The sequence below is a fragment of the Schistocerca piceifrons genome, chromosome 8 (assembly GCF_021461385.2).
Source record: "Schistocerca piceifrons isolate TAMUIC-IGC-003096 chromosome 8, iqSchPice1.1, whole genome shotgun sequence".
NCBI classification, from domain to species: domain Eukaryota; kingdom Metazoa; phylum Arthropoda; class Insecta; order Orthoptera; family Acrididae; genus Schistocerca; species Schistocerca piceifrons.
In genome coordinates, this window is record NC_060145.1 from 199496650 (window position 1) to 199510486 (window position 13837).

A 13837-nucleotide genomic window follows, 5' to 3' on the forward strand; every position below is an offset into this window, starting at 1 on the left:
CCGGGAATCGAACCTGTGTCTCCTGCTTGCTAAGCCAGCCAGGCACAGTGGTTCACGCATCTGCACGGATTACCCTGGCTCGCCTCCCTCCTCAATCCAAATTCTTACTGACGCCCAACTGTCTTTTAAATTCTCCTTCAGTCTATAAATATAAAAAAAAAAAACATATACGTATGAGAATGGTTAAGTCTCTGAAACTGTGTCATTTCGTTTGCATAAGTACCTGCAAGCAGTAAAGGAAACAAAAGAAAAATTCGGAGTAGGTATTAAAATTCATGGAGAAGAAATAAAAACTTTTAGGTTCGCCGATGACATTGTAATTCTGTCAGAGACAGCAAAGGACTTGGAAGAGCAGTTGAACAGAATGGACAGTGTCTTCAAAGGAGGATATAAGACGAACATCAACAAAAGCAAAACGAGGATAATGGAATGTAGTCGAATTAAGTCGGGTGATGCTGAGGGAATTAGATTAGGAAAAGAGACACTTAAAGTAGTAAAGGAGTTTTGCTATTTGGGGAGCAAAATAACTGATGATGGTCGAAGTAGAGAGGATATAAAATGTAGACTGGTAATGGCAAGGAAAGCGTTTCTGAAGAAGAGAAATTTGTTAACATCGAGTATAGATGTGTCAGGAAGTCGTTTCTGAAAGTATTTGTATGGAGTGTAGCCATGTATGGAAGTGAAACATGGACGATAAATAGTTTGTACAAGAAGAGAATAGAAGCTTTCGAAATGTGGTGCTACAGAAGAATGCTGAAGATTAGATGGGTAGATCACATAACTGATGAAGAGGCATTGAATAGAATTGGGGAGAAGCGGAGTTTGTGGCACAGCTTGACAAGAAGAAGGGACAGTTTGGTAGGACATGTCCTGAGGCATCAAGGGATCACAAATTTAGCATTAAAGGGCAGCGTGGAGGGTAAAAATCGTAGAGGCCGATCAAGAGATGAATACACTAAGAAGATTCAGAAGGATGTAGGTTGCAGTAAATACTGGAAGATGAAGAAGCTTGCACAGGATAGAGTAGCATGGAGAGCTGCATCAAACCAGTCTCAGGACTGAAGAACAACAACAACAACAAAGTAACTGCTCCTGGATTTCAGGATGGAACCCCCATTTACGTTCGATGCTGAGATGCTATTCTAGAACAAGGACAGCCGCGGGAATGCTGATCGTGTGCAAGGGGGAATTTAAAGTCGACTGTGGCGACAGGAACAATTTACATCGAGGAGGGAGGCATGCCAAAGTAATTCGTGCCGTTTTGTAAACCGCTGCGCCAAGTTGACTTAGTGTCTAATGCACCTGCCTAGTAATCAGGAGACCGGGTTCGATTGTCGACCTTGGTACAAATTTTCGCTCGCCGCTTCAGCAAGTACACATAAATAAAACGCGTCAATGAAATTCCAGGGCCAAGACGTGTCAGTGATTTTATACCAACATGAATGTCGGCCAATATACAGCCCGACAACGAGCACTGATGGTTTGTGATGACATTTCATTTTACAATAGGACCCCTTTGGTTGTCATCCGCGGCCCCCTTACAGCACAGGGGTACGTCGGAGATATTCTACGCCTCGTTTTGTTGCCCTTGATGGTAAGCTGTCCTGGGCTTACATTTCGGTAACATAATGCCCGCTTGCACAGGGCGAGAGTTTCTTCTGCTTGTCTTTATACTTGCAAAAGCCTACCTTGGCTAGCGACGAGTCCCGACCTCTTTGCAATTGAGAATGCTTGGAGTATTATGGGTGGGGCCCCAAAACCATTCCTGGACTTTGGCGATCTAACGCGCTAATTGAACAGAATTTTAAACTATCTCCCTGAAGAGGACATCCATCAAATCTATCAATCAATGCGTAGCCGAATAACTGGTTGCATGAGGACCAGAGGTGGACCGGACCAAGACGTTATTGACTTGCTCAGTTTCGGAGCTCCTTCTCTTGATGATATCATCGAATTTTTCTTTCTACCGATTTCCGTCCGATTCGAATAATTCCTTCATGGTGCGTCGTCCTCTTTTTTTATAGAGTGTATATTTTCTATAGACCTCTGTCGTCTCTGAAAGAATAACAATCTCTTCGACAAACCAGATTTTTCTAATTTTTTTCCCCTGAACGTTAATTCCTATTCCAGATTTCTGATTGGTTTCCTTTACTGCTTGCTCAGTGTACAGTTGGAAAATCATGAACATAAGCTACAGCTCTGTCTCACTCCCTTCTTTAACAATGCTTCCCATTCTTGTAGTTCGACCTGTGTACAACTGCAGTCTGGTATCTCTACAAGTTATAAATAATCTACATCTATTTATACAGGGTGTTCCAAAAATGACCGGTATATTTGAAACGGCATTAAAAACTAAACGAGCAGCGATAGAAATACACCGTTTGTTGCAATATGCTTGGGACAACAGTACATTTTCAGGCGGACAGACATTCGAAATTACAGTAGTTACAATTTTCAACAACAGATGGCGCTGCAAGTGATGTGAAAGATATAGAAGACAACGCAGTCTGTGGGTGCGCCATTCTGTACGTCGTCTTTCTGCTGTAAGCGTGTGCTGTTCACAACGTGCAAGTGTGCTGTAGACAACATGGTTTATTCCTTAGAACAGAGGATTTTTCTGGTGTTGGAATTCCACCGCCTAGAACACAGTGTTGTTGCAACAAGACGAAGTTTTCAACGGAGGTTTAATGTAACCAAAGGACCGAAAAGCGATACAATAAAGGATCTGTTTGAAAAATTTCAACGGACTGGGAACGTGACGGATGAACGTGCTGGAAAGGTAGGGCGACCGCGTATGGCAACCACAGAGGGCAACGCTCAGCTAGTGCAGCAGGTGATCCAACAATGGCCTTGGGTTTCCGTTCGCCGTGTTGCAGCTGCGGTCCAAATGACGCCAACGTCCACGTATCGTCTCATGCGCCAGAGTTTACACCTCTATCCATACAAAATTCAAACGCGGCAACCCTTCAGCGCCGCTACCATTGCTGCACGAGAGACATTCGCTAACGATATAGTGCACAGGATTGATGACGGCGATATGCATGTGGGCTTCGTCAATAAACAGAACTGGCGCATATGGGGAACCGAAAAGCCCCATGTTGCAGTCCCATCGTCCCTGCATCCTCAAAAAGTACTGGTCTGGGCCGCCATTTCTTCCAAAGGAATCATTGGCCCATTTTTCAGATCCGAAACGATCACTGCATCACGCTATCTGGACATTCTTCGTGAATTTGTGGCAGTACAAACTGCCTTAGACGACACTGCGAACACCTCGTGGTTTATGCAAGATGGTGCCCGGCCACATCGCACGGCCGACGTCTTTAATTTCCTGAATGAATATTTCGATGATCGTGTGATTGCTTTGGGTTATCCGAAACATACAGGAGGCGGCGTGGATTGGCCTCCCTATTCGCCAGACATGAACCCCTGTGACTTCTTTCTGTGGGTACACTTGAAAGAACAGGTGTACCGCCAGAATCCAGAAACAATTGAACAGCTGAAGCAGTACATCTCATCTGCATGTGAAGCCATTCCGCCAGACACGTTGTCAAAGGTTTCGGGTAATTTCATTCAGAGACTACGCCATATTATTGCTACGCATAGTGGATATCTGGAAAATATCGTACTATAGAGTTTCCCAGACCGCAGCGCCATCTGTTGTTGAAAATTGTAACTACTGTAATTTCGAAAGTTTGTCTGCCTGAAAATGTACTGTTGTCCCAAGCATATTGCAACAAACGGTGTATTTCTATCGCTGCTCGTTTAATTTTTATTGCCGTTTCAAATATACTGGTCATTTTTGAAACACCCTGTATATTCCGCAAACCGCCGTACGGTGCGTGGCGGAGGGAATCTTCCGCTTCCTGTATTTCATTGCTGCTACTTACAAAATTTCAAAGAGTGTATTCCCGTCAACACTGGCGAAGGCTTTCCCTGAATGTACAAACGGTTAAGGTTGCATATTTTTGAACACGCTGTATGTATTACGGCCTATAGCGCTGGAGCTGTTGCTGCGCGATATCCGTTCCGCTGTGCTCAATGTGGCCGGCAAGTGACGACTTGGCCGGCCGCTGTGGCCGAGCGGTTCTAGGCGCTCCAGTCTGGAACCGCGCGACCTCTGCGGTCGCAGGTTCGGATCCTGTCTCGGGCATGGATGTGTGTGATGTCCTTAAGTTAGTTAGGTTTAAGCAGTTCTACGTTCTAGGGGACTGATGACCACAGCAGTTAAGTCCCATAGTGCTCAGAGCCATTTGAACCATTTTTTGAAGTGACGACTTGGCGAAGCCACAGACCTCCAATCCCATGCGAACTGCTGTATCTAGTCCATGCGCCATAGCGGTGCGCCCACACACCTCCTGTTGCGAAGGCATTTTATTTATGAGGACCCTGCATCAGGCTTCTCTGACTTCTAAGCAATTTCATGGAATTTCTGGCCGTTTGATTTAGCACATAATTCAGAATCAACCTGCCACTCTTTCGAATTATGTTCAGCCGTTACCTAACAAAATTTTAGCACATAATTCAGAATCAACCTGCCACTCTTTCGAATTATGTTCAGCCGTTACCTAACAAAATTTTTAAAGCGCGAAACGGTCACGAGATTACTCAGCGAACTCTAGCTGCAGACACTGCAAGAGAGGCATTCTGCATGATGGTGTGGATTATTGTTAAAACTCGAAGAGCACAAATTGCTTCTTTTTTTTTATTTTTTATTTTTTACTTAGAGGTGGAGCCCCTCCACGCCCACACCCTCATGATGGCCAACTGAAAAGGTCTACTGCCATCTCTGCATAAGGGTTAGTTTTCACTAACGTGAGGTGTTCAAATGGTTCAAGTGGCTCTGAGCGCTATGGGACTTAATATCTGTGGTCATCAGTCCCCTAGACTGAGAACTACTTAAACCTAACTAACCTAAGGACATCACACACATCCATGCCCCAGGCAGGATTCGAACCTGCGACCGCAGCAGTCGCGAGGTTCCGAACTGGAGCGCCTAGAACCGCTCGGCCACAACGGCCGGCAAGTGAGGTGTCGCAGTATGTGGGTTCTGCGATGTTTGCGTACGTCTGGTTAAGGTTAACCATTAATACGCGCTCATCTGGAGATAGATTAGGTCGAAAGTCGAACGAAGGGTAGCGACTTGAAGGGCAGAGGGAAAAAAGTGCCAAGGCAAGAGTCAAGGGGAAGAAAAACCTCTGCGATAGTTACGTCGGGTAGTATGAGCAGTGGCGGATGTCTTGCTGCCTGCGACAGGTCATGCAAGGGTAGGCTTTGTTAGTAGTGCGTATCATGCATGTCGATACTTTTGACGTTGTGCGGTGCTGTTACTCGGCGGCTGCCGCTGGGTGCCCGTGTTGATCTCTCGGTCAGCGTCACTATACCTGTAACAGTTATATCATCGTTCTGTGTCCGATAGGTCGTATATCATATGCACAGTGTAGGGTGATGTTGGCAATTTGTTTGTGTATCAGTGTGCGAGCTCGTCGATTTCCCTGCTGTAGCCTGCTGGTCGGCTTTAATAGCAGCTGGCATATCCAGTCAACGTTGCTGATATGCAGGGGCTTGCCGACGTTTGTCGCTTGTTGGTGTACGTTAGCTTGCCGTAGGTGGTTATGCCCTGGCTAGTAGCACACATTCCTAGCAGAGTCACTCAATATAGTGCTTCCTCCTACGTGAATCTCACGAAAGGACCATGAAGACAGAGATATTCAAGCCCACACAGAGGCTTACGTTCTTCCTGCGAACCGTTCACGACTCAAACAAGAAAAGGGGGAGCTGACACTAGTTCAGAAAGTACCCTCCACCACAAAGATTGCTTTGTGGAGTATGGATGTAGATGTAGAGGGTGGTTGTAATTAAACTTTCGCTGCTAGAGACGGCCTCATGAGAAACGAGTGACCGCGGGACAATGAAACATTGCAGAAACATTTGTAAGGACTTGCGGAATAATAATGAGGGCGTAATCCCTTCCAGGTTACAAACGTTGCTCAGCGTGAAGACCATCTGCATCCGCTACAGCCTGGAACCAGACTAGAGACTGCTCTAATGCGGCCCGAAACATCCCAGATGGTATGTTGGCTACCTCGCTCACTATGCTCATCTTTAGCCTCCAATGTGTATAATTGTCTCGTTGATAAACATTGTCCTTCAGGTAACCCCACAGCCAGAAATCACACGGGTTGGCCGTTGACCTCTTCGAGCAATTCCCAAATCGCCGAATCATATTTTTCAGCCCCGGAGGACCTGTCCATATTTTTTTAATGCGTTGATACTCGCGATGAACAGCAGAACTTTTACAAAACAGCCCTGGCCACTTTGTCCAGATCCATATTGACTATCTGCAACAATGATGCTTGTTTTGCATTCCTATGTCGCCTTACCAGTACCGGCGTCAAATTGCGGGTTGTGAGTCTAGCACTACTAACAAGGCAAATCCTGGAGCGCACACTCTGAACATCATTGTTATAAAGCTGGGTAGCCATACGGCAAACAATTTTTCGTTTACGCTGGTTCAAGTAGCTCCCTGCAGATGTTGATAAAAAAATGGTTCAAATGGCTCTGAGAACTATGGGACTCAACTGCTGTGGTCATAAGTCCCCTAGAACTACTTAAACCTAACTAATCTAAGGACATCACACACATCCATGCCCGAGGCAGGACTCGAACCTGCGACCGTAGCGGTCGTGCGGTTCCAGACTGTAGCGCCTTTAACCGCTCGGCCACTCCGGCCGGCTAGATGTTGATAAGCTGGATGCCTTCATCACTCACCGAAATACAGCCTCAACAGAAGTGAATTCTCTTATTAAGTCTGTTACCAAATTTCACTTTGTACACACATCAAAAAAAGTTTTGCATCACCCGGGTTCCCTGAACTCCTGAAGATAGACGTTGACTGTGGATATTGTATCAGAGACACAGTCCCTGTGACTGTTCAGAGATGTCACGAAATCAACCCAAAGATGTAAGGAACCATGCACAAGCAACGCCTATAAGCCGGAAGGGTCCGACAACCGATCAGTTCCAGTCATTCCACCAGGAAGGAGGTACACGGCTCACGTTGCCTGTAGTTCAGCCACGCCTAGACGGTCAATACTGCGGTTCGATGGCGTCTGCATTGTTACTTTGTACCAAGAAGGGCTCTCGACAAGGGAAGTGTCCAGGTGTCTCGGAGTGAACCAAAGCGGTGTTGTTCAGACATGAAGGAGATACAGAGAGACAGGAACTGTCGATGACACGCCTCGCTCAGGCCACCCAAGGGCTACTACTGCAGTGGATGACCGCTACCCACGGATTATGGCTCAGAGGAACCCTGACAGAAACGCTACCATGTTGAATAATGCTTTTCGTGCAGACACAGGACGTCGTCTTACCACTCAAACTGTGAGCAATAGGCTGCATGATGCACAACACCACAGCCGACGTCCATGGCGAGGTCCATCTTTGTAACCACGACACCATGCAGCGCGGTACAGATGGGCCCAACAACATGCCGAATGGACCGCTCAGGATTGGCATCACGTACTCTTCGCCAATTAGTGTCACGTATGCCTTCAACCAGACAATCGTCGGAGACGTGTTTGGATGCAACCCAGTCAGGCTGAACGCCTCAGACGCACTGTCCAGCAAGGTGTAGGTTCCCTGGTGTTTTGGGCTGGCATTATGTGGGGCCGACATACGCCGCTGGTGGTGATGGAAGGCGCCGTAACGGCTGTACGATACGCGAATGCCATCCTCCGACGGATAGTGCAACCATATCGGCAGCATATTGGTGAGGCATTCGTCTTCATGGACGACAATTAGCGCCCCCATCGTGCACGTCTTGTGAATGACTTCCTTCAGGATAAAGACATCGCTCGACTAGAGTGGCCAGCATCTTCTCCAGACATGAACCCTATCGTACATTTGAAGGAACTTGCAAACAGGGGCTGATCATCACTCTTGAAGGACTCCCAGTCACTTATGCCACAAAAATGTTCAAATATGTGTGGATTCTTAAGGGACAAAACTGCTGAGGTCATCGGTCCCTAGACTTACACACTACTTCAACTAACTTAAACTAACGTATGATAAGAACAAGACACACACCCATGCCCGAGGGAGGACTCGAACCTCCAGCGGTTGGGGCCGCGCATTACGTGGCATGGCGCCTCAAACCGCGCGGCCACTACGCGCGGAAGTTGTGCCACACATTTAGTATATTTGTAATGAGGTGAAGTCAAATATTCTTCAACTAAAACTGAGTGAACAACTGAGAAAAACGTTCTCATTTTCTAATTATTGTCGTCTTTGTTGTCCCTCGGTTTCTTTAGACAAAAATAATTGTTAGAATTTTACGTCTCTAAATACACATTCTTCAACCTCAATATGCGAACAAGGTCGTCTAGACTGAAAGTAAGTGAGCCTAATAATAAATTACAACTAGATTTACAGGAGCAGGTAAGAGATATTTAGTAAGGTCCATAACACCCTCTACGGACGCCTTCAGGGCTAAAATTGGTAATTAACCGTAAATAATGAAAAGTATGAGATCATCCACATGAGTGTTAGAAGGAATCCATTAAACTTCGGTTACACGATAAATCAATCAAATCTAAAGGCCGTAAATTCAACTAAATAGGGGAACTCGGGGCGGAACGGGATACTTAATGTTTAACAATTTCTATAAAATAAGGGAACACAAGGAAACACTTCTTAAAGTGATAAAAAAGCACTTTGTAGTGTAACCTAATGTACCTTATTTTAAAATCACTTAAAAACAAAACATTTTGCGTTTTTTACAATTTTTCAAAGAAAGACTTGCATATTTCCCGTTCCGCCCCACCCACGGGGCAGAATGGGATAATGGTATTTTTTGTTAAAGTATTGCATAAACGTTGAATTTGAATTACGAATATCGTATTAAACTATGACAAAATGTTGTATAACAGGCAATTCAGACTAAGGAATTTGTAATTTAAACAATTAAAAAGTGCCAGCCGGTGTGGCCGTGCGGTTCTAGGCGCTTCAGTCTGGAACCGCGCGACCTCTGCGGTCGCAGGTTCGGATCCTGTCTCGGGCATGGATGTGTGTGGTGTCCTTAGGTTAGTTAGGTTTAAGTAGTTCTAAGTTCTAGGGGACTGATGACCACAGATGTGAAGTCCCATAGTGCTCAGAGCCAGCCAATTAAAAAAGTCATTCTTCAAAATAAGAAACTATTTTAATGTCATTCTGAAAAATGTACAATGCTTAATAACCACCAAACCACTAATTACTAGCCCTTTCGACAATAGTCACAAATCAGTATTTCCTCTTCATCTTCACTGTCTATGCCAGCACATGAATTGTGTGCCCACTCTGGCATGCGACCCAGCCCTCATTAGAAACGGAGTAGAAGTCCCCACAGTAGAGACACTCAGCATCCTCTCTCTCTGATTCTCTCTTCTCCATCATCTTCTTCCTTTTTTTTTTCTTAAGGTCTTTGATGTCCTCTGTTTTTTTTTTGCGTGTACAGTTTGATATTTTTGCCGTAAGTTGCATTGCACCTGAAGTCTCTGTCCTGACATTCTTTATATTTGTGCACCCTCCTCCTTTCTGTAGGCCTATTTTACGTGCGACAGCATTCTGCAGTTCCTTCTTATAACGAGAATCTGTTAATACGACGGTTTTTCCTTTTCGTCTTGTAGTCCACAGAGTATTTTGACAGATTAGTGGGATTGGAATGACAGCCTCGGACGATATCTAGAAAGCTGAGTTGTTCGGCGAACATAGCTGGTTGGGAGAGTCTGGCATCCATGAACATCCAGGCTGGGTTTGCTTTCTACTTCCATCAAAATTTAGCGGGGTAGAACGGAACACTATCCCATTCTGCCCCGTCCCGTTCCGCCCCAAGAGCACTGTTGAGGTTAACAACTTTTATGGAGTGTAATAACTGATGTATTTAAACGCATTAAATGACTAAAGTATAACAAATGCCATGCACTTTTCTGAGAATGTGTCATTTTAGGGTATACAATTAACAATTAACAGCTTACCTGGCGTTGAAATTCACCAAACGTTAGGACAACGCAAGCGGCAATGTGACGGACACCAATTCACTTAGATCTCGCACTTCAAACTAAATCAGAATGGCATTCCTCACTTCCCTTCCATTCGGAGAAATAGTTACATGCCCATACAACATGTTGCAACACTGTCCGGTCTAGAAAAGAGCTATTTCCCATTGTGCCCCGCAATCTCGTTCTGCCCCGAGTTCCCCTATCTAGAAAGTAGAATTACGAACAATTTAAATTGCAAATAACACATAGAAAATGTTGTGGGGGAAGGCGAACCAAAGACTGGGTTTTATTGCCCGAACACTTAGAAGATGCAACAGTTATACTAAAGAAGCTACCTAAGCTACGCTTGTCCATCCTCTTTTGGAATACAGCTGCACGGTGTGGGATCTTCATCAGATAGACATCACAGAGTTGAAATACTATCGAGAAATAGGATGCAGGATTTGGGGCGGAAATCATTAAGACAAAAGAGTTTTTCATTGCGGCAGGATCTTCTCATGAGAATTCAGTCACTAAATATTTTGTTGACGCCGACGGACATAGGGAGAAATGGTCATCATACTAACATATGGGAAATCAGAGCTCGCACGGAAAGATATAGGTGCTTGTTTTTCCGCGCACGAGAGTGGAATAATAGGGAACTAGTTTGAAGGCTATTCGATGAACCCTCTATCAGGCATTTAAGAGTGATTTGCAGAGTAGTGATGTAGATGTAGAAAGTAGTATGGAAAAATCTTCAGGACGTCATATTTAATAGAACTAGCATCGTCCCTAGCAAAAATCGTTTACTCAGTATTTCCGTAATTGTTATTTCTCCCTCTGTGCTGTAACACGCATTATTATTGTGAAGGCTACAGCGACAAATTAAATGTATGATATTTTGTTTTTTCGGTTTCGAATGCTTTTGCATGTGCTCCTTTGTAGATGACAGCCAAAGTATCCGCAACCTATGTAATTAAATAAAATTATACCGTAGCCAAATTAAAAGACAAATGTCTAGAAATCCTCTTATAAAAATATCTTATTTATAACGGATTCCAATCTTTTCTGAGAAATACTCACAGCTTAGTAAGTGTGCCTTTCTCTGTAAATATTTTGGACTTTTCGTACACCGGTTAATGTCGATGCGTTTCAGTGCTTATCATCGACGGTCGCTGTGAAACAGACATTTCGCACGGGGTTATCTAGAGACGGACGACATTGCTTACGTATAATTTTGTACGGCTTCTTAACCTGCACACGACATGACGCTTAAGGGAATATATGCCTGGAAATCTATACACCACTTTTTCTTTAAGGACTTTAATGAGAGGTGAAAGACTGTCGACATCTGTTTCACGGCTGTAACTAGTCTAAGAATTAATTTCCTCAATCACATACTTAGGAAGGACGAATATATTTTTCTGCATGAGATATTCCAACATCGCAGTCCTGGCTCATAAACATACTACTGATGTATCATCACTATTAACATTACAGGACGTGAATTCCTTTTCATACGTGTTTCCCGTTTCTTTAATTTTTAGTATCTATCGAGGCGATTTAACCTTGTTTTGTAAATATTTTTATCCTAAATCTGAAAATATGTGTATCAAATGATGAAGCAGATACCTGAAGGCTTGTTGCGGCGCTATCACAAATGTGACGTCAGTAAGAAATGACAGGCAACTTACCACGTGCTGTAGAGCTCCGTCAGAGAGTAGAAATATCTCTGAAGTGAGCAGTGTGGAAAATTGATTTTGTGTTGTCAACGTACACTGCCATCGTGATCACATGATCTCGGGATGACGTAGTTTTGCCTGTAACGTGTCCTATAAATTCTGAATGTCATTATATCACAAGTATAGGCAGAATCCCTTCGTAGGTGCTGTGGATTTGGTATAGCCGTTTTGTAGACACCATAAAAGTTTGAACTTGATACCGGGAATAAAATGGGCTCTTAGCCTTGAAGAGCAAAATCAACAGAGGTCACGTAGCTCGCGTCACGTTAGACTTTGTCTGTCACGTCACGTCACATAAGTTCGCTTAGCCCATTACCGAAAGACGAAAGTTAGGTTATGAATCACCATCTGTGAACTAACAACGGCAACGCTTATTAATGGCAAAGCAATCTTCATAATGTAGGTTCATTATCAGTGTTGAACTGACTGATGCACATAGTTTAAAAGTCTTTAATTTCCGTGTCTGATTTTTCACTCTGCTCAAATATTGTGGCATGAGTGGGACAGTGCACAAATGGTTCAATTCGTACCTAACTGGACGAGTGCAGAAAGTTGAAATAAGCAGTTCTCATAATATACAAAGATCAGCACATTCCTCAAACTGGGGAACTATCAAGAACGGGGTTCCTCAAGGGTCAGTCTTGGGTCCTTTGTTGTTCTTAATATATATCAATGACTTACCATTCTGCATTCATGAAGAGGCAAAGTTAGTTCTCTTTGCTGATGATACAAGTATAGTAATCACACCTGACAAACAAGAATTAACTGATGAAATTGTCAATACTGTCTTTCACAAAATTACTAAGTGGATCCTTGTAAACGGACTCTCACTGAATTTTGATAAGACACAGTACATACAGTTCCGTACAGTGAATGGTATGACGCCATTAATAAATATAGACCTTAATAGAAGCATATAGTTAAGGTAGAATATTCCAAATTTTTAGGTGTGTCCATTGATGAGAGATTAAATTGGAACTGCTGAACTGCTGAAACGTTTGAGTTCAGCTACTTATGCAATAAGGGTCATTGCAAATTTTGGTGATAAACATCTTAGTAAATTAGCTTACTACGCCTATTTTCACTCATTGCTTTCATAAGGTATCATATTTTGGGGTAATTCATCACTGAGGAATAAAGTATTTATTGCACAAAAGCGTGCAATCAGATTAATAGCTGGAGTTCACCCAAGATCATCCTGCAGACATTTATTTAAGGATCTAGGGATATTCACAGTAGCTTCTCAGTATATATACTCTCTTATGAAATTTGTTATTAACAACCAAACCCAATTCAAAAGTGTGCAGTGTGCATAACTACAATACTAGGAGAAAGGATGATCTTCACTATTCAAGATTAAATCTAACTTTGGCACAGAAAGTGGTGAATTATACTGCCACTAAAGTCTTTGGTCACTTACCAAATAGTATCAAAAGTCTGGCAGATAACCAACAAGTATTTAAGAAGAAATTAAAAAAATTTCTGAATGACAACTCCTTCTACTCCACAGAGGAATTTTTATATATAAATTAAGAAAAAAAATTAAAAAAACACAAAACAATAAAAAAAGTTGTTATATTAACTTAAGTATGTTGTTAAATTAACTTAATTATGCCATGTATTGGAAAATTTGACTCGTTCCACATCATTACGAAATATCGTATTCATGATCCATGGAACTAGTATTAATCTAATCTAATCTAATCTAATCTTAAACTGACTTACGCTAAAGACAACACACAATGCTATGCCCGGGACTCTAACCTCCGACGAGGGCAGCCGCGCGAATCGTGGCAAGGCGCATGAGACAACGCGGCTACCCCGCGCGGCAATAATTAGAAGAAATATTTCAATAACAACCATTTGCAGTTCGCTTTTACCTCCAAAACCAAACTGGTGATTGAGTATCCATTGTTTTTTTTATTCTTCTTGTTCTTCATGTTGTGTAAACAGTTCTGCACTAGTAATTATATACCGAGTAGTTATAATAAAAACTTTTCCTATTTAGCACGTTACAACACGGAAACTAATTACCGTACGAATACCAGACTTGGTAGCATTGATGTCCAGAATATGGGGTGC